General features: G+C 41.0%; 1 long non-coding RNA gene across 1 annotated transcript in view; it reads left to right on the top strand.

Annotated features, from left to right (window-relative positions):
• Positions 1-4819: 4819 nt before the first annotated feature.
• LOC119860672 overlaps positions 4820-22103 on the top strand; it is a 39429-nt gene continuing 22145 nt past the window's right edge. The window contains exon 1 of the long non-coding RNA XR_005294601.2: positions 4820-4916. This is a non-coding gene — a long non-coding RNA (uncharacterized LOC119860672). The remainder of the gene's footprint in view (positions 4917-22103) is intronic.

Raw genomic sequence — 22103 nt, 5'->3', positions numbered from 1 at the left:
AAGCGGCCAAGCTGGATTTGACATCGTAAATTACAACAACTCTCCACAAGCATACCTAATCCTCGGCCATGTGCTCTCCTACAAGGTTATTTGATTCATCCTATTTTACTATAAAAAACCAAAACTCCTACACTAATGATTACTGTACTTATATCAATACTATCTATTCGGCAACAGCTGTTCAAACATTTGTTAAATCGCTTCACAGCAAATAACAACATAGTACCGCTTGCCTTTTCCTCAGTTAACCTTAACCATAACAATATTTAACATACACTAAAAAACAGATGCCACATACAAATGTATTCACAAAAAAATGTTTTGCCTTAGCTCATGACATCATCATGCAAATCCAAGAGGATGCTGGAATGTTGTTCCATGCACAAATATCTCCTAAGTGATCTGCATAATTTCATTCATCTTGAAACCTATTTCCACACAAAATTACTGAAAATATTGGCCCTACCCTTGGGTACTCAAAGACATGCACCTAAATCCATGTTTACACATTTATTATTAATTACAGTAGAACCCACAAGTGTCAGTGTAGGTCAGGACCCCATTGAGATAAGCTCTGTACAAAAAAAGAGTGAGAGACACTCTCTGCACCAAAGAATTTACAGTCGAAATAGACAAGTATGGGAGGAGAAACAGACACAAATGGCCAATAGCAGCTTAGTGACCGAAGCCGGAGTAGACTGCAATCTCCTCTCTACTAGCCTGATACCCTACTCACTGGACCACACTGCATCTCCAAGAAAGTGGTATGATTTTATGGAGGTAGCAAGTACTGAGCACATTTGGAAATCAGGCCACCAAACTTGAAAATGTTGGTCTAATTACTAAGTTGCCGTTAAGTAAAAGCTTCTTTTCTTTGCTTCACTTCCTATAGGAAGGGAAGAACTTGTAATCAGTCAAGAAATTAGTCCATATTTCTTAGTCTGCAGATGCCTACTTGTGAGCCTACACTGTAGAGCTGCAGACCATATTACCATTTGTGAAATTTGCCAGACAGGTGATTAAATCAGCTGGCAACCCCACTCCAAAGCCCTCAAATCTGTCTGAGATCAGGGAGTTCTGTGAGAGGCATCAGGCTATTGCTTCAGCTGTGCAGAAATCCCTCCATGCACACTGCTTTTGGGGCAGCATTGGTTCAGGGAGAGCTTCTCCCTGGGTTGTTATCCCTGGCAAGGGTCAGGAACTGTGTACAATGTTAATACCTATACATTAATGCTGAAGGAGTCACACAACCTGTTTCCTGGTACTTCTGGCTCCTCACCTCATCAACTGCTGCCCAGCAGAGCGAGACCAGAATAGCCTCCCTATCACTACTGCAAGGTGAGATAGTGATACCCATTTTCTTCCTCTCTTGCACCAATACATGAGATTGCTGGGCCTCTGCTGTATTCCTGGGAGTGTTTTTCTGATCAGTTCACTGACCTTTTGTGTCCACCTCCCTACCTGCTCCCTAGTTAGGAGAACTCTGCCTTCTCCTTCCATCCCATCCCCGATGCGTGTATATCTCAGAAAGTTTAAGCAACAACTGGGAGAAATTTCCAAGTATCTTTAGCCTTCCTTCCCCCTCCCTCACTCCCCCCCCACGGGCATGATGTAACCCATTTATAACTCTGAGTTATGCCATCAGCATCCATACCCACTACTACTGTCCAGAATATCTGTTTCCACGTACAGCACTGCAGAGTTGTCAGCTGTGTTTCAAATGTTGTGGCTTATCAGTTACATGAATCAAAGGGTGTTGTGCAGATCATGCAGTTATAAAACAATTAGCACCCACTCTGCAAGACAAGCAAGTAACAATCTTGATTTGCTTGGAATTTGCTCCTGATCACATTTTACAACATGATGTATAATGTCATAAAATACAATTTCATGTTAAGGCTATAGGCAGAGTATATAATAATGTGTGCCTTGTATTCCTATTTTTATCCACCCTCAGGCAACAATTAAAATGCTTTCATAGTCATTTCACAGTTAATGAAAAAAGAGAATAAGAAATCTATAACACATATATCAAATAGGAGGAAACAGGGAGTTTTCTTGTTCTTTCTTTCCTTTTTCACTTAGGGAAATGCACTTAGGGAAATGATCATATCTTTCTGGGGCTGATCTTGCTTTCAATAGATCATTGTGACTCGGATGAATTAGGGCCAAATCTTGATGCTTGTACTGACTTGAGCATCCCAATGAAGTCAGTGAGACAATTTCTTTCTTGAGTGGATTTGTTCAACTGCGTAAGGGCTGCAGGATTGGGCCTTTAAAGTCTTATTTAGGTTATGCATACCAATCTGTAAAAATAAAAACTCTGCCTTTAGCTGTTTAAAAGAAATACATACAAGGACGGATTTATTGGTAAAGAGAAGTAGCTTCTGCAGCATCTCTTAGAACTGCATAATACATCCCCTGGCTACATTCTGGCTTCTTTCATGTAGCTACAGTATCTACCACATTCTATTTATTTTTCTGCCCCTCTCAGCTCCTAAAGTTTTGCTTAGCAGAAACAAGTGTGTTGTCTGCATCATATTCAGGAAAAGAATATTTGAAACATGTTAATTTGGCACTAGCTAGAGCCTGGCCAGTATGGAATCCAGAAGTTATTCATCCAGGCTTGCTTTAAATACAACAAAGCAGATTCAGATTTTGCTCTGTGCTAAGACATACATAATGCAATGGTAGAAACCCCTGACTCTCCTGAGCTGTAGGATTACACAAAAGTTGCCCACTGTTGTATGCAAATGAGGAAATTTATTTCAGAAGACTGAAGACTAATTTTGTGTAATTGTAATAGGAAAGTTTTATTAGGACTTTCTAGATCTTATTTATATTATATTACATCAAGTGCCTTGTGATGTGGCATGCAAGAGATTGTAGAAATTATTTGTTTGATCAGAGCAAGGGACTGGGACTCGTGCTGCTGCTTTATGACTCTGCTACCAACTCACTGAGATATGTTGAGCAAGTTGCATACACACCAATCCTGCTCTCAGTGAGTTTTATAAGTGATTTCCTATTGATTTCAGTAGCAACAGGATCTTAGTCATAAATTCCCCATGCCTCAGTTTACCTATATGCAAAATCACTGATGTTATGAGGTTTTTATTAAATATTTGAAAAAAAATGTTGAGATCCTTGAATAAGAGGCCCAGTAGAACTGCAATGTATTATTACTACTACTTCAATTCTGGAGCAGGAATGATATATTAGAGAAACATTTGAGTATCTTAATTATGGCTTTGGATCTCAGACAAGGGAATTGTGATTCAAGTGCTAGTGGGCAAGTTGGCACCTACAAGCCATATTAAAATGAAATGGACTTTCTCACTATGCAATGAATCCTTAATCTGGGTGGTCAGTAAGTGTTACTCTTGAAATCCAGAGGGAAATTAGAGAGAGAGAAAAAAGTAAAGTCTCCTGGATACGCTTGGTAGGTGCATGAGAATACAATCACACTAACTTGGATTTCACTGGGGAAGGTTCAAAGAGCAGCTTTTGAAAAAGGCCATTAAAAATAAATCAAAAGGAGCTCAAAACTCCGTAGAATGTGCTTAGCCTCTGGCTGCTTTACCACAGCCATCTTGCTTGCTCTGCCAGGTACTGGTGTCACGAGGCTTGGCAGATTCCCTGCTTTTCTCATAAAACAAAACAAACAAACAAACAAACACTCTCCCCACACACACACACACTTCATCTGTAAAATCGCTGAGGTTTTAATTATGTTCAAAGGTGAATTGCAAAGGTGGAAAGAAAGCCGATTCCATCCCACTAAGCAAGGTCCTGGCAGCATTCCATACTTCACAAAAGTTTGTTTGAATAATATATTTCCCCCCATCCATGCACTTTCTAGCAATTCTCCCTCTGTGATACTGTCTCAGAATGGGACATCCTGTGCCATCCCATGTGTGGCATCCCCAGGACATTAGCAACGTGTCAGAACAATTCATTCTGTGGTATCTTCAGTGAATCAAATGCCAGAGGATTTCACAGAAAGCAACACATGTTTTCAAAAAGTTAGTACAAACACATTTCTGTGCTTGATTCAGAGGCAACCTGACCCTGTCCGGGTCACCTCTGGCTGGTTTCCCTCCCTACACCCCAATCTCTTCTGCCTTTGTTAGTGGGAGCATTCAGCACATCAATCAGGAATTAACTCAAAATATTGTGGCCTTTGCTGTTTATAGCCATGATTCTGTGTTCTGTAATTTTAAATGCAAGAAGGCTGCCTGCTTGTCTTCTAGGCTGGGATGTGAGGGAATTCAAGATGGAGGAGATCTTACACAGCAACATACAGTCATCTTTCTCTCTCATAGGAAGACCTTCTATTTGTTCTCCCTTGGCTGTTTTCCTTATCTGAAATTAAAGACATGTAGACAGGAAGCATATACTTTGCTCTCTATATCTGGAAGGCACAACACCATTCACCTCTAGTTACTAGTATTATAATTACAGACCATCCTGAAGCCTCAATTATCTGAAGTTTCCTGAGACCAGAAATGGGGTCAAACCCGCAATGTCTGAGTAACTGCAAATAAGTGTCATTAACAATGTCCCCCTGATACTACCATTACTGAGTTTGTTCTGAACTTTACTGTGTTTGTGAATGTGTCCTGGTGACAACAAGTTTTTAAAATAGAGTGTTTTTAAACGTCTACAAACAGAAAGCATAGCCCTGATGAGAGAAGCAATCCTACCTTAGTACCAACAAGCAAGGAGTTAATTCCTTTCCTAATGCTCCCATATTCTCACAGGTGGAGTGGGTTGGGGGTAATGAAGCAAGGCCGCAAGTGCTGGTTGAAGGGGTCATTAGACGCTCAGAGGGTTTTTTCCCAAAGTAGATGTGCAAAGCAAAGAGTTCTGTAAAACAGACTCGAGAGAGATAAAGGAGGATGTGGAGAACAGAGGTTAGTAGTTAACCAACTCCCATACAAGGGTCAGTAAAGGGAAATGTACACACCAAGCTAGAAAGAGTAATTTGTTGTAGCCTGGATAGGCTGTTTTCTATTTGGTTTAAAGTATGTTTTATATATGTAAAGCTATGGGAGTAACATGGTGCTTTATCTACAGAAGACTATGCTAGTACAATAACTACTCCCTTACCCTGCTGAGCTGGCACTATAGAGGCATAGGCGAGAATAATGTAAAGATACACATACAGCTTTGTTGTTGGTTTTTTAAAGCCAATCAAGTAGCAGTATTGCTAGGGTATAGAGCATTAGACTGGGACCCAAAATCCTGGTCTCCATTCCTGGTTCTGCCACTCCTTTGCTGATGATGGGGCAAGTCACTTCACCTCCCTGTACCTCAGTTTCCCTGTCTGTAAAATGAAGATAACGATACTGAACCTGATAAAGTGTTTCGCAATGTATGGATGAAAAATGCTAGATGAGCGTTTATGCAGTATAGTTGTAACCTTTTTGGTCCCAGCATATTAGAGAGACAAGGTGGGTGAGGTAATATCTTGTTGGTTCAATAAAAGATACAATAAAAGATAAAATGAGATAAAAGATCTCATCCACCTTGTCTCTCTAATATGAGAACTAGGTATTTTGTATTAAGTATTATTATTATTATTATTATTATAAGCCCCCTTATCTTGAAAAAAACAATTTGTTTCCAAATGAAGGCTGCAACTCTCCTAAACGTCCATCTAAGGAAATGAGTATAACCTACAAAAAGGCCAAGCACTGTAGTTTTTGTATTGCTATACGGTATCAGAATTAGGGAACATGTTTCACAGCTGCACTAGAAGAATGCCCACCTTATAGGGCTGTTATGAGAATGTTCATTTGTGTTATGTATGTGAAGCGCTCATATACCACAGGGATGGTAACATAGAATATACTCTTTGTTTTTAATTAAAATTGTTCTGAAGAGAGACCACTTTAAAACTGAAGTATCCCTGGTTCCTGCCTACCAGTGAATGAATGTATTCTGTTCTTGGTGTTAAGGCTGAGGCTTTGCTTTATTTTTGGAGAGGGGGTGGTGGTGGTGGATTTTGCTGTATATGTTTCAGCTCTGTTCACATTCTTAATTATAGTGTTACATTAATCAAGTGTATTGCTGAAAGTTTTCTGTTTAACAACTGAAGACCAAGGGCCACATTTTAAAAGGTATTTATGCACCTAAAGATGCAGATAGGCCTGGAGTGTGATTTTTCAAAAGCATCTAAGTGCCAAACTCCCATTGAAATCAATGAGAGTCAGGAACCTAGGCACTTTTGAAAAAACATTAGGCACCTATATGCATCTTTAGAAGTCTAAATACCTTCAAAAATCAGGGGTAAATTCTGCAGTTGGAGCCAGAACTTAGGGTATAACAATGGGAGTTGTGTATGGAAAAACAGAACGTATTAATCCCTATGTATAAAGCAAACATTTCAGAATATGACTGGCTGCCTATCAGATAATAAAATGATTTCAAAAATGTAAGGTCAGTTGCCTGGGCTAAATAGTTAGGTTGGCTGGGTTTGATTCAAACACATTTTTATTCAAGGTTTTGAACTGTGGATTTTGTATGTTGCTTAGATGTCTTCATATTTGGCTAAAATAAATAAAGGACCTGGTACCTTTTTGAAGTCCTCAGTCTGGCTTCCACTTTAACAGGCACAATAAGGTCCTCATGGGTCTAACTGATAGTTTTTTGCAGTCATAGTTAATTGTGTCATCAAATATGAAGGCTGTTTTTTTAAATATGTCAGGCCTAATTTTATTTCAGAATTTTAATTTTAAAAAATAGTATCTATTTATCGTTATTCATAGAAAGCTATGATGACACTGGTCCAGGATTTATGCTCTAAAAATTGCAAGTTACTGCTAGAAATATGTTAATGCTGGAAAGTATATATAAACTGTATATGCTGTGAGTTTCATATGAGCCTATACAAATCAGATATTCAACTTCCACTGAAATTCAGGGGAATCTAATTCCTTTGGGACCTGTTTGAAAATACAAGTCATGCTGTTTATCTGATGCACAATCTAAAGGACATATACACAATCCTTATCAAGAACTCAGTGCCATCTGTAATCATTTATGATTTGTTATAGATTTGACTATTCAGTTTACTGTATGTATATTGAGTGTATACACAACAGAAGTGCTAGATAATGAGCAAGAGATGTTTCTCTCTGTTTTTAAACACGAAGGGAATGTGGTACTATAGAGTTACCTACCCTACATGATAGCAAAATAATGGCTATTAAGGCAGGGGAGGTTTTCTGATGGGATTAAGCACACTGTGAGGAAAGTAGGCTAACCACATATATGTATAAATGCAGACTCTGCATTATACACTAAAAGCCTGTGGCTACACAACAAAGTTTGATCAACATAAGTTACGTCAGCATACAGCCACTCTCTTTTATATATTGTTCAGATGCATGCAAACTTAGCTGCTTGCATCAGCACTGTGCATTCTTACCACAAGCATTTGCGTCGTTTGAAAATATGGTGTATCATGGATAGGCATGCCAGCATGTGGCATGCCACTGTCCAGCACAATGCCTTGTGGTACACTTTTGCAGTGTTTTGTGGAATATAAGCAATTTCCTCAGGAATTTCTGGGAATTAGACATCAAGTTCCCACAATGCCACTTTCTCCATCCCATAATTTTCACGCTCGTATAAACTTCCACAGTCATGTGTGATACTTTTCAGTCTCTACCATCTCTCTGGCAGAAGCATGGACCCTGCAGAGCTCAACATAATTCTCATGGCCATTGTTAATATAGGACACACAATTCTGCAGTAGAACCTCAGAGTTACGAACAGCACAGGAATAGAGCTTTGTAATTCTGAACAAAACATTAGCATTGTTCTTTCAAAAGTTTACAACTGAATGTTGACTTAATACAGCTCTGAAACTTTACTGTGCAGAAGAAAAATGCTGCTTTTAACCATCTTAATTTAAATGAAACAACACATTAAAAGTTTCCTTACCTTAGTTGTGAAATCTTTTTTAAATGTTCCCTATATATTTTTTTAATAGTTTATGTTTAGCATAGTACTGTAGTAATCTATACAGTGTCTGATGGTTGTTGGTTTTTTGGTCTCTGCTGCCTGATTGAGTACTTCCAGTTCCAAATGAGGTGTGTGGTTGTCCGGTCAGTCCGTAACAGTGGTATTTGTAACTCTGAGTTTTACTGTACTGTATTTGTGAACGATCAGTGAGTACTACTACAATTGGGTATGTAAGGAGGAAGAGACGTTTAACAACAATCGGGTTGCTGATGGACACAGTAAATGAAAATGTCAGGTTGCTGCTGGCATTCATGGTGGATCCTGGCTGCTGGGCCTAAGAAACTGGTGATCCCACCAATCAGTACCTCGTAATACAGCTTTGTAATGATGAGCACTGATTGCAGAACTTTCAGATGCAAAAAGCCAGTTTCCTGGATGTCTGTGTGCCAAGCTTCCCCAGCCGTCCAGCACAGGGACATTGGAATGAACGCTGCATTGACAGTGGAGAAGAAAGTGGCAATTGCACTCTAGAAGCTTGCAACACCAGATTATCAGTCAGCAGGCAATTAGTTTGGAGCTGGAAAATCCACAGTGGGACCATTGTCATCTAAGTGTGCAAAGCCATTAAGCATCTCCTGCTGCACAGGGCTGTGACTTTCAGCAATGTACAGGAAATGATAGATGCATTTGAAGCAATGGGGTTTCCAGAACTGTGGTGTGACAATAGACCGGACACATGTATCTATGTAGCACCACACCATCTTGCCAGTGAGTACATAAACAGAAAGGTATACTTTTCCATGGTTATGCAGGCAATGGTGGATCAGCAGGGATGCTTCATTAAATATTAGTGTGGGCTGGGCTAGGACTTTTCCAAAAGCTGTAAGCAGGGACATTCGTCTCTGACCAGTGTATTCCCATTGCCAATGTTGAAATGCCGGTAGTGATTCTGGGGGACCCAACCTATCCTTTGCTTCCCTGGCTCATAAAACTCTACACTGGCTACCTCAACAGCACCACTGAAAGATTCAACTACCAGCTGAGGAGGTGCAGGATGAATGTTGAATGTGTTTTTGGTCAATTAAAAGCTCACTGGTAATGTTTAATGACTAGACTGGATCTCAGCAACACAAACATTCCTATTATAGCTGCATGCTGTGTACTACTACATGTCTGTAAGACAAAGTAGGAAACGCTACTGGAAGGGTGAAGTGGACCGGCTGGCTGCTAAATTTGAGCAACCAGACAAAAAGGCTATTAGAAGAGCCAATTATGGAGTTATACAGCTGAGGGAGGCCTTACAGGAACATTTTTACAGTCAGCCATATATATAAAATAACTTTTATTGTGTGCATAGAAACAGGAAACAAAGTTAAAATTAAACATGGTAGCAGCACTGTAAGATAGTGGCCCATATTTTTAAAGAACAACATTAAACAGGCATACATATTAACATATTACAAGGTTTAATTCATGTTACAAAACATGCAGTGCATGGTATCTGGTGGCTGATCCTGTGGTTAATACAGGTCATCATAAGTGTAGTCATGGTTCTCCTTGTTTTTCTATGCTGTGGAGTAAGTATTTGAGGTAAGCGTTCATGCCACGCTGCAGCCTGTTGGCAAATACAGGGAGCAGCAAGCATGGACTTTTCCATGAATTGGAAGAGCTGCTGTGTCTGGGGTCTTTGGGCATGTAGCCCCAAAATGTTCTGCCGCACCTGCATTTGGTGCCTGAGCAAAGCCATAATGTCCTGCGGCACTTCCCACTGCACCTCTCTGTCTCTTTTGCCTCTTCTGCAGCAACTGCTCACTCCATTCCTGGCCTTTCATCCTGCTCTCGGCCATTTCACCCCTCGTGTTCATGGTCAGTTGCAGTAGAGGATCTTGCAGAACATATCCTCCTATGTCTGCTTCTTTCTTATACTGATCAGGAACAGATGTTCAGCAGGCATGGAGCGGGAACCTCTTAAGGCTACCATGGCAGAGGCTGCTGATTAAAACAAACAAAAAACAGCACTAGATGCAAAAATCGCAATGGAAAGGAAAAGACAAGTCTCAAAATTCATTTGCATTATTCTCATAAAGGCCTTTAATAAAAAATGTTAATTATCACTTTAGCTTTGGAGCACCTTGTTGAAACACCACTCTGCAGTTCAAGTGATGGTGCATACCAGACTAGTTTGGGGTGTGTGCGTGTGTGGAAAAGGGGTACTATGTTGCATGGAAAGTGTTTGATGCTGAGATGGAAAGTGCAGTGAATATTGCCAATTTTTTTACAGGCAGTGGTCATTTTGGCTAATATCTCACTCCTGCAGGTGACAAAGACCCCAGCTGAAACTGGTATCCTGAAACTGCTCAGGGCCCTGTATGCTGCTTGCCTGTTTACTGAGTGGTGTTAGCAGAACTTGTCAAAGAGTGGTGTAGGGATGCCTCATATCATGGGCAGAAACAAAGCTGCCATCCCTAGAAATGTTCAGGAGAGAAGTGCAGAGTATCTCCATGAGAATTCCACTGAGATGGCTCAAGAGGATAAAAGGGACATACCTGTTCAGAAAAACAAAGTACTCTGCATGGGGAGAATTGTGCCCCCACCTCTCCCAGTAAATCATGGAAAGGAAAAGTAAATGCTTCCTCTACCTCTTTCTTATCATCTCTATCAGAGCACAGTGCAGTGACTTGCTGTGAACAATGTAATTTGCATTGCCTGATTATTTTTTACTTTTAAAATGTTAGAAAATAAATTAAAGTGAGAAATCCAAAGTCAATGCCTTTGTTCTGTAAATATGCAGAAGGATAGGCACCATTTTTAAACAAGAGAAGAAGGGTGAGTAGGGAAAGGCGAGACGGTTTTAGGCAACAAAAAGATTTTAAAAAATGCTTATAACAAATAATGCGCATTTACACTTACCAGAGCTCCCTTCCTCTTGATCAAAGGATCATTTATGCTTGCCTGGCAAGACTGGCTTGACTCCAGCAGAGTTTCAAACAGCTCCTGGCTCACCGCAAGGTTTTTGTCTCTGTTCGGTGTTGTCCTGTCTATACGCTGCAGGGGTCTCTGTGCCAGGTTCTAGCAAAGCATCTGTAGTCACATTCTGGGTGCTGGTTGGCTCACTGCCAAGTGTTGCATGCAGTTCATCATAGACGTGACAGGCCTGCAGGGCGGGCCCAGATTTGTTGTTGCCTCCTTCACTTCTCGTATGCTTGCTAAAGTACCTTCGCCTCCACCTGGCATGGCTGCTCATTCCTGTTGTGCCCCAGTTTTAGTATCCCCTGTGCAGTCTACACCTAGATGTCTGTTGCTTCAATCGCGCCTTAGCACCACTTACACAGCCTCTTCTCCCCACAGGCCAAGGACACCCATGACTTCTTTCCTGCTCCAGGCAGGAGTGTATGTAGTAGTTGCCTGGCACGTGCATGGAGCCAGCATGGGTGGATGGGTTAGTAGGTGTTCTTGCCAGGGTAGGCAATAATGAAAAGGCATTTCAAAAACACCATGGTGTGGGAATGGGCTGCCAGTGTCTGTGACCCCTGGGCAGTAGAGTTCAAATTTGTGTCTGAAACAACCACTGTTGTGGGGCCTGGGGCATAATGGTGGAGCTATTACAGAACTGTTAGGGTTGACACAGGTAATGCGGTGTCTACCTTGCACTACATTGACAAGTATGTTTGCTGTGGCTCTGCAATATTCAAGGAGGTGACTGTGTTGTTGAGTTTATTGGTAGCCATCAGATTTAGGTGTAAATGCATACAAAACTATGTCAGAAAAAGCAGACTTTGATTGACTAAACTTTGTCATGCAGATCAGGCCAAAGTAAGACTGTCTCAGTTTATATTTGTTACCCTTTTTCTTATATTTCAAGATCTCTATCTAAAAGGAAAGGAGTACCTGTGGCATCTTAGAGACTAAAAAATTTATTTGAGCATAAGCTTTTGTGAGCTACCGCTCACTTCATCGGATACATGCAATGGAAAATACAGTGGGGAGATTTTATATACACAGAGAACATGAAACAATAGGTGTTACCATACACACTGTAATGAGAGCGATCAGGTAAGGAGAGCTATTACCAGCAGGAGAGAAGAAGGGGGGGGAACCTTGTGTAGAGTACCCAGAAGTTACCTACTACAGGACAGGCCCAACAAAGAAAATAACAGAATGCCACTAGCCATCACCTTCAGCCCCCAACTAAAACCTCTCTAATATATCATCAAGGATCTACAACCTATCTTGAAGGGCGACCCATCACTCTCACAGACCTTGGGAAACAGGCCAGTCCTTGCTTACAGACAGCCCCCCAACTTGAAGCAAATACTCACCAGCAACCACACACCACACAACAAAAACACTAAACCAGGAACCTATCCTTGCAACAAAGCCCGTTGCCAACTATGTCCACATATCTATTCAGGGGACACTGTCATAGGGCCTAATCACATCAGCCACACTATCAGAGGCTCGTTCACCTACGCATCTACCAATGTGATACATGCCAGCAATGCCCGTCTGCCATGTACATTGGTCAAACTGGACAGTCTCTACATAAAAGAATAAATGGACACAAATCAGATGTCAAGAATTATAACATTCAAAAACCAGTCGGAGAACACTTCAATCTCTCTGATCACTCGATTACAGACCTAAATGTCGTAATATTACAACCAAAAAACCTTCAGAAACAGACTCCAAGGAGAGACTGCTGAATTGGAATTAATTTGCAAACTGGAGACCATTAAATTAGGCTTGAATAAAGCCTGGGAATGGATGTGTCATTACACAAAGTAAAACTATTCCCCCGCCCCCACACACACACACACCCCCTACTGTTCCTCACACATTCTTGTCAACTGCTAGAAATGGCCCACCTTGATTATCACTACAAAAGGTTGTTGTGTTTTTTTTTCTCTCCTGCTGATAATAGCTCACCTTACCTGATCATTCTCCTTACAGTGTGTATGGTAACACCCATTGTTTCATGTTCTTTGTGTATATAAAATCTTCCCACTATATTTTCCACTGTAAGCATCCAATGAAGTGAGCTGTAGCTCAACAAAATTTATTAGAGCATAAGCTTTCTTATCTCTAAGGTGCCACAAGTACTCCTTTTCTTTTTGCGGATACAGACTAACACGGCTGTTACTCTGAAACCGATCTAAAAGGAAACATTATTGCTCACCTCCTAGTTTGCATGCTTTTGACAACCTTCATTCAGACTATATTCAAATACTAAATGTATATTGTTAGGGTTGCAAGAGATGCTTTCTTATTCATTTAATCAGATTAATCTGTTACTTTCTTCTGGAAATATCTTTGAAATACATTATTTTTGCATTTCAAGAAAGTGGTAGTCAGCCCAATCCATGGAGGCTTGATCTCTACCTGATAAGGATTATTCTTTGTGTATGTTGAATCTGAACTGCTTTAGAACTTGTAAAAATAAATAAATAAAAATTGCACTTACTGTATGTTATTTATAAAGAGATTATTAGTATAATATTTCATAGTAGCTCGGAAAATCTCTCATCTCTTCCTAATGAACATGAAGTCCATGTCTACCTACGAGTTGTGCCAGTTTAGCGAAGAAGGTTTAGAAACAGATTTGCTTAACTGATGCATCCCCTATGCATGGACATGTTTAAGATGATTTAAAAGTCCTTATATTGATTTACCCTTTTACATTTTTCACAGCATCTAAATAAGTTGTGCTTAAGCTAAATCAATACATGGCACTCTCAAGGCAGTTTGAAAGTGTCCATACAAGGGGCTTGCACCAAAATAACTAAGTAATCAGTAATACCTGCTGCACTCTGTACATGAACCACTGAACTGGGTACACCCCTGAATGGACCACTGCATTTTCATAAACATTCATTGTGCTCTTTAAATTGACAGCATCTTTTAAAGCTAAGAACTATGAAAATGAATCCTTAGAACATTCAATTTAGGTAACTCGACTGTGGGTGGGGGTGCATTGAGTCTCAAATGACCATTTTTCTTTGAGTTGCTTTTTAATAGGATTTTGGCATTTCACAGCCACTGAAGAATTACTCCAGGAATGTCATTAACCAAGATGCCCACACTGCTAATTACAACTGGAGTCTCATTCTGTAAGAATTCCACTCCTAAAACTTAAGCAGAAACAAACTTCTTAAAAGGACACAGTCAGAGTTTTCTTGCTGAGTTCTCAAACATTTTACCTCCTCCTGTTATTTGTCCAATAATTATCCTGTCAGAATCCTGAAACAAAGCTTCTTTCTATTGACATTTTCTTCCATAGTTTGTATGTGCCAATTTGTTACTTTCATGTTTCAATAGAGCTGGATTCTGCTCACCAGTTTATTTATGAAGGGCTACTTTATCACTCTTTTGACTTGGCAGGGGGGAAGGGAAAAAACATTGAAACCTTTTTTAAGGGTGGAAAACATTAAGACATGGATGGATTTGAAAAGAGAAGAAAAATGATAACATTATTCCCCAATATTCCTTTTACTTTTATATTGAATCTTGAAAATAAGCACATAATCTAGGAAAGGAAAGACTTGAATGTCAGAGGTCCAGAAATTTGTTGTTCAAATTAAAATTCTGCATTTTGTGGCATAACCTGATTGAGCTGGGGAGATCCTTTCAGCTCTAGGATTTGCGAGGGGCCCAAAGACTCCTCCAATCAGGTGACAGAAGAGATGCTGATTGTCGCTTCCAAGATCAGGAAGGATCAGGAAATCCACACTTGTAGACTCTATGAATCCTACCTATTGCCCCCTTTGGCCTGAGCAGTTAACTGCTCTTCAGGGCCTTGATGGGTTGATTGTATTAGGAGGAGACAGGGTTTATACAAGTCAGGTCTTTAATGCAGTGTTTAATGCAGTGTTTGTTTACACACAATGTACACGAAGTGCTCTTTCCAGGAACACAGTAGATACAAACAACAGTGGCAGGTTTCAGAGTAGCAGCCGTGTTAGTCTGTATCCGTAAAACGAAAAAGAGTACTTGTGGCACCTTAGAGACTAAAAAATTTATTTGAGCATAAGCTTTCACGAGCTACAGTTTGTTTAAATGGCTGAGAAAATAAGCTGTGCTGAATGGAATGGATATTCCTGTCTTTGTGTCTTTTTGTAACTTAAGGTTTTGCCTAGAGGGATTCTCTATTTTGAATCTAATTACCCTGTAAGGTATTTACCATCCTGATTTTACAAAGGTGATTCTTTTTACTTTTTCTTCTATTAAAATTCTTCTTTTAAGAAACGGAATGCTTTTTCATTGTTCTTAGGATCCAAGGGTTTGGGTCTGTGGTCACCTATGCAAATTGGTGAGGATTTTTATCAAACCTTTCTCAGGAAGGGGGGTGCAAGGTTTTGGTGAGGATTTTGGGGGGAAAGACGTTTCTAAACGGGCTCTTTCCTAATAAAATAAAACAGGTTAGACGTTTGGTGGTGGCAATGAAAGTCCAAGGGCAAAAGGTAAAATAGTTTGTACCTTGGGGAAGTTTTAACCTAAGCTCGTAAAAGTAAGCTTAGGAGGTTTTCATGCAGGTCCCCACATCTGTACCCTAGAGTTCAGAGTGGGGAAGGAACCTTGACATGGGGAAATAGTTTTACTTTGTGTAATGACACATCCACTCCCAGTCTTTATTCAAGCCTAAATTAATTGTATCCAGTTTGCAAATTAATTCCAATTCAGTAGTCTCTCATTGGAGCCTGTTTTTGAAGGTTTTTTTCTTGAAGAATTGCCACTTTTAGGTCTGTAATTGAGTGACCAAAAAGATTGAAGTGTTCTCCGACTGTTTTTTTGAATGTTATAATTCTTGACGTCTGATTTGTGTCCATTTATTCTTTTACGTAGAGACTATCCGGTTTGGCCAATGTACATGGCAGAGGGGCATTGCTGGCACATGATGGCATATGTCACATTGGTAGATGTGCAGGTGAATGAGCCTCTTATAGTGTGGCTGATGTGATTAGGCCCTATGATGGTGTCCCCTGAATAGATATGTGGACACAGTTGGCAACGGTCTTTGTTGCAAGGATAGGTTCCTGGGTTAGTGTTTTTGTTGTGTGATTGCTGGTGAGTATTTGCTTCAGGTTGGGGGGCTGTCTGTAAGCAAGAACTGGCCTGTCTCCCAAGATCTGTGAGAGTGATGGGTCGTCCTTCAGGATAGGTTATAGATCCTTGATGATATATTAGAGAGGTTTTAGTTGGGAGCTGAAGGTGATGGCTAGTGGCGTTCTGTTATTTTCTCTGTTGGGCCTGTCCTGTAGTAGATAACTTCTGGGTACCCTTCTGGCTCTGTCAATTTGTTTCTTCACTTCAGCAGGTGGGTATTGTATTTGTAAGAACGCTTGATAGAGATCTTGTAGGTGTTTGTCTCTGTCTGAGGGGTTGGAGCAAATATATTTGTATCCTAGAGCTTGGCTGTAGACAATGGATCGTGTGGTGTGGTCTGGATGAAAGCTGGAGGCATGTAGGTAAGTATAGCGGTCAGTAGGTTTCCGGTAAAGGGTGATGTTTATGTGACCATTGCTTATTAGCATTTCCAAGACTGCCTTTCCAGCATGTGCTGTGTCCCAAAGGAGCTCTGTGTCTCTGCTTTTCCCAGGGCCGTGCTTACCACCACTGTGCTCTCACTGCCTGATGGCTCTTTCCTCTAATTCACATGGTAGCAACTAAGCAGTCCCCTCCCCCTTGCATGTGCAATTTGGTCTGAGGGGTTTCCCTGAGACTCACAGCTTACTCTACCCAGGCTTTGCCATGCAACCTGGTGCCTTGGGAGGTAGCCTCCTATTGTTTCAGCTACAGCTATGGAACACATTTAACTGCTCTTTCGATTTAGCCTGAATAAAGGGTGCTTAACAGCAATCATCAGCTTTAACCAAGTTTATAATTGTCCATAAACCTAAGACCCAGTTCATGGCAATCATTAACTTCCAGACCAACCCGAAATGTAACCCTGAACAGAACCACAGCAAATCCACTATATCCATGTCTTCTGAACCCAACAAGATTGGGTATGTGGCAGGTTTTCTGTCTAGCATGAGCACTCTGATCTTTTTTCCCCCCTCAACTATGACAAATTCCCCAACATGATGATTAATTGATGTCCATTTACACAAAACCAATTGCTATTATTTGTATTCTCATATCACCTAGAGGAGACAGCCATGGACCAGGACCCCATTGTGCTGGGTGCTGTACAAAGAGAACAGAAAGACAGCCTTTGTCCTGCAAAAAGAACAGGAGTACTTGTGGCACTGTAGCAATGTGTGAAACTGCTTAGGCAAGGTCTTTGACTCAATGCCTGGAACAAAGGACAAACATGGTGCTGGATATCAAAAGAGTATAGGGAGTCCTCTGTAGCAAATTAATAGACTCCCCCATGTCCCCCGAATGAAGATTCTGATACAAGGCTCTACTGCACAACCCAGCTGAAGTTCTGGCCCTTGGGACTTAACCAGGCTGATTTGAACCTTAGATGTTGGAGAAGGAAAAGACCTAGCTGGCTATGTAGGTCACTCCTTCCCAATATTTTCCAGACTGTGACTGCATGTTGAAATAGCAAAGTCTCAGGACAGGCCCTTTCATCTAGTCATTAAGAAAGGAAGGGTCATGACCCCTGGGTAAAGAGCCAGTCATCTAGGCCATCTCCCTGCCAGTGCAGCACTAGAGAATGCTGGCATGGTTTCCTAACTGTTCTACCAATGCATTATAGCTAAGGCTACATTTATGTGACCAAGGTCATGGAAGTCACATTCTCTGCTTGAGAGCCAGGGGCTGTGGGACTCTAGAGCTGGCAGCCAGCAGGGCCTTGGCAGGGCACCAGTGACGGGGGGCCCCTGCAAGGTTCCAACAACAGGTGACAGCCTCAGAATGGGGAGGGGGATGCCTCAAGTGAGCGGTGGGGGGGAGGTGTCCCGTTTTCTCTTTAGAAAATGTGGTCACTCTGCAGCTCCCAGCCACCATGGACCGAGGAGGAACCCCACTGCTCCCAACCACCATGGTGGCAGGAGAAACCATTGAGCCGCAGCAGCAAAAGTCACAGACAAGTCATGGCTTCTGTGAATTTTTGTTTATTGCCCGTGACTTGTCCATGATTTTTACTAAAAATAACCATGACAAAATCTTAGCCTTAATTATAGCTGCTGTTACCTTACTTCATCGCCACACAGAAGCTATATTCTGCTGCATGCATCAAAATGCAGTACAGGGTGGCTGACGTGGCAGTGGTGATTTGACACAGAAGTCAGCATTGCCGGGGCTGCATAGCTCAGGAATCAGTGATAGTTTATGAATCCTTTTGTGTCCAAGTCACCAGCTACCCAAAGTCATTGAAAACTGACAACTGCTTGGTGAGCTAGGTGAAATGAATTGGTTCCAGACATGCTCCTAGCATACAGGCATCTGACCCAAAGCTTCATAAACACTGTGGTTTGCTGTTGGAAAATGACAATTTATAAAAGTTGACACATTCCCATGGTAATGTGTCTATTTTGACAAAACTTTTGCGGAAACCAGGCAGGGGCGAGTCTTTCACCAATAAGGAATAATCCAGAGGCAGATAAAACTGTTTTTGTTAATTTAACAACAACATTGCTTTAAAACAACATATGTTTAGTGGTTACAGTATCTGGTTTAAGGGCAGTACTGATTGGTCTTGGGGGAGAATCAAGGGGTTTATCTTCTCTTCTCCCCCTCCCCTTATATTGTTTTTGGGTGGACTAGTACTTTCACTTGCCCAGACTGAAAGGTTTTTTGAAGGAGAGGAAGGTTACACCTTGGGAAAGCTCCTCTTCACCTGCAGGGAAATTTCTCCCACACACATTGTCACAATTGGGAGGCTGCTCCAGGACCTTTCAGAACAAACCGTTCAGTGTCCCAACCATTTACCAGGCTCACAGAAATAGGATTTTTTTTTAAGACAAGAACTTTTTTCTGCAGCCCAGCTCTCTAATTTTAAATAACCATGCCATTGTTTGAGCTATTGGCATTGCCCAAATAAATATGACTTGGGCATCATTCAAGCTGTAAGTTTGTGATGGGGAATTTTGTGGGGAGGGAGGTGGAGGAATCATGGAAACAATGTTGCAATTCAGAGAAATCATGGGGGAAACTATGAAAGATCAGAGATGGCCTTGTAGTATCTGAAATCTCCTCAGGGACTCCAGTCTTACAAACACTGAGCACAAGCAGTGCTTTGCCTACATCAGCAGTCCCATTGTAGTCACTGGGGCTACTCATGTTGGTAAAGTTATGTACATTCTTAAGTGTTTACAGGATTGGGGCCCTATACAAGTCTCTCTTAAGTTGTGAGAACAACATGTCTCCCCTCAGGTTCTCAGGACTCGATTTTCACAAGGGCTCAGCACATCAGGTGCTTAACTCTTGTGACAGTCTGGTCCTAGTAGTCCCTAATGGAGGCTGCTAGGGGCGGAGCACTTTTGCAAATTTCGCCCGTATTTAGGTAGCTAAAAGGATGTGGAGCAACTGAATCTGGCTCTGAACACTTTTCAAAATTGGCCCTCGCCTGCAGACACTGCTGTCTCTTTTGCTCTATGTAGTTCTCTTCCTCGGCTCAGAATTTTCATTCCTTTTACATAAATACCTTGAAGGCCCCACAAAAGGAACAGGAAACCTGGATTCAATAATATGAGAACCAGCCTTATATGACTCGTGGCATCTGTAACAGATGCCTAACATTAGTTATCAGGGACTAATATCATGAACAAAGAGACATGGCACAATTTGCAACACACAATGGAAAGAGTTCATCTGCCTTTTGCCTCCTGCTCCTGCTCCATACATGCCATGCACACTGAATTATTTATTGCTAGATTTCATAGTTGTGTAATATATGCTCTTGGACCACACTGGAGTCCCAACGAATAGATACATTTTACTGCCTAGAAAGGGAGCTGCAATTAATGTCCAGGCTTGTAGCTGTTTAGAAAGAGTGGAGCAGAATTGCTTCTTGAGAAGGATTAGTATGACCAGTACTGGCTAAATCAGACTGCTGTCTTGATTCTAAACAAATTGAAATTTTCCTCATGAGGCCGGCAAAGGCTAAAGGACATCCAACTTGGTATTTTAAGATTCTGTAGCACGGTCACATCATTGTCAGACTTCCTGGAAAACTCCTGCTGCCTCCCATTCAACAAAAAAATCTCCATTGACCTGGATTCTGTTTAGTTTTGTCCCAGAAATAGCTACAGGTTTAAAGCCACCTACAGCATCTCTCTGACAACATAACTTCTCCTGCCCAAACATGACTAAGCAGCTCTGTGGTGACAGAGCAACTGAGGAGTTGATATTTATTGACTTTTGCTGTTTATCACTCTCTTTAAAATGGTGGGTAGACCAGACAGAAAAAATCTCAGAAACATGTTTGCAGGTGGTCTAGATATAGACAACTGTATTGTGCATTTGTAACGCTCCTCTTATCCTAAAGGACTGCAGTCGGCCAACTTCAGCTTGAAAAAGATACATAGTGAAATTAGCCACTGTGATTCAGTGTGTGTCAGTCACCAGCATTTAACAGTTTAGGGCAAGAATTGGAGTTTGTAGCTAAGGAACTTCCAGTAGTGTTTTACATAACTTCTAAAAACCAAAGTAAAGGTCTCTTGAATGTGTGGAACTACTTTTAAAGTTTAATGCTTGGTGAGCCAAACTCTTTGTGCAAAGCTTCAGAATCAATAAAACGTTACATTTGCTTTTGTGTTTAAATGATGCTGGGCCTGTACAGCCAGAGAATTCGAATAATATTTGGGGGGCATGCAGGTTTGGTGGTTCAGAATATCCTGTAAAATGATATTATAATTTCATGTCGACTGTCACATCAGTTTCACTTCCTGAAATGTGACAGCCTCAGAAATGTTAACAAACATCTTAATAGAAAAATGTCCTCAGGCTACGGAGGTGGTAGATGTTTATCCAGAGAATAGATGGCACAAAGAGAGATTCATTGTTCTTAAGAACAGGGTTTCTTTAAAGCAGAATCGATTAAAGAAAATACATACTCTTGGGTAAATGGATTGGTGGGAACCGGCCTATTGCAGATGGACACTCTATGGAGTGCAAAAAAAATTTCAGCTCTGGCACTGCAGGTAACCAGAAAATTAAAATTTATTTAATTTGGGATTGGTATTTCACTTCTAAATTAGGGGCCAAATCCTCACCCTAACCCAATTCTGCCCTTGGGATCCTAATGTTCCTCTCCATGTTACATATGGGAGGAGAGCGCACAAGTCCTTTCTCAGGAAAAACTTTGGCTGCCATCAATAGGAGTCTTTCATAAGTACAAGCTGCAGGATGTGGCTCTGAGTTACTCTAAAACGATTTTGGAGTTAGATCAAGCATTGCCTCAAGCATTTGGCATTGTACTATATTAAAGGATTTTCATTACAATATAGGATAATTGGCACATCGTGTGGGAAATGTCTAACATTAGTGTAACAAATATGATTCCACAGCATGACACTGGGATAGCAAATGGTGTGAAACTGTCTAATGGACAAATCCATCTTGACTAAGGGCTTGTCTACACTACAAAGTTTTGCCATTTTATATCAGTATAGTTGTTGTTCATAAGTTCCTTTCAGGAGCAAATCTCTCCTGATAAAAGCAATAACTGTTTAAGAAACAACCCGCCCAACAAATTCTGAGACCCTTATATCAAATTATATAAAATGCTTATATTAGGATAGCTTATTCTGGCAGGGTCATGAAATAAATGATATCAATGTAAGATACTTTCAGTACCATTGTAACTGCATCCACATTAGGACTTATCACAATATAAAGTAGCAGTTTTAAAAATATCATGCCACTAACTGACAGTTATAATGCTATGCCTTGATTAGCATAGACCAGGCCTCTGCCCCACTGATTTGTAGAGATGTAATTGTGGTGCCCAGGGTGTCACTATTAGGTGTCTTCTCTCCCACTTTTTGACATTTATACATGGAGAACAGGGATGCTGAGGTATTTACAAGGTGCATCGTGCCCACCATGTGTTTTGATATATCAAACACGCACTGTTTTGGATTCTCTCTTTATAGATGAAATATTTCACAGGTGTAGCCAGCATCTGCATTGCATCAGCTGTCTGGATCTGTCTTGTATCAACCACAGTGGACAGACCC

This window comes from Dermochelys coriacea, chromosome 8 (genome assembly GCF_009764565.3).
Source record: "Dermochelys coriacea isolate rDerCor1 chromosome 8, rDerCor1.pri.v4, whole genome shotgun sequence".
NCBI lineage: Eukaryota > Metazoa > Chordata > Testudines > Dermochelyidae > Dermochelys > Dermochelys coriacea.
This window is presented reverse-complemented; position numbering and strand designations above follow the sequence as displayed.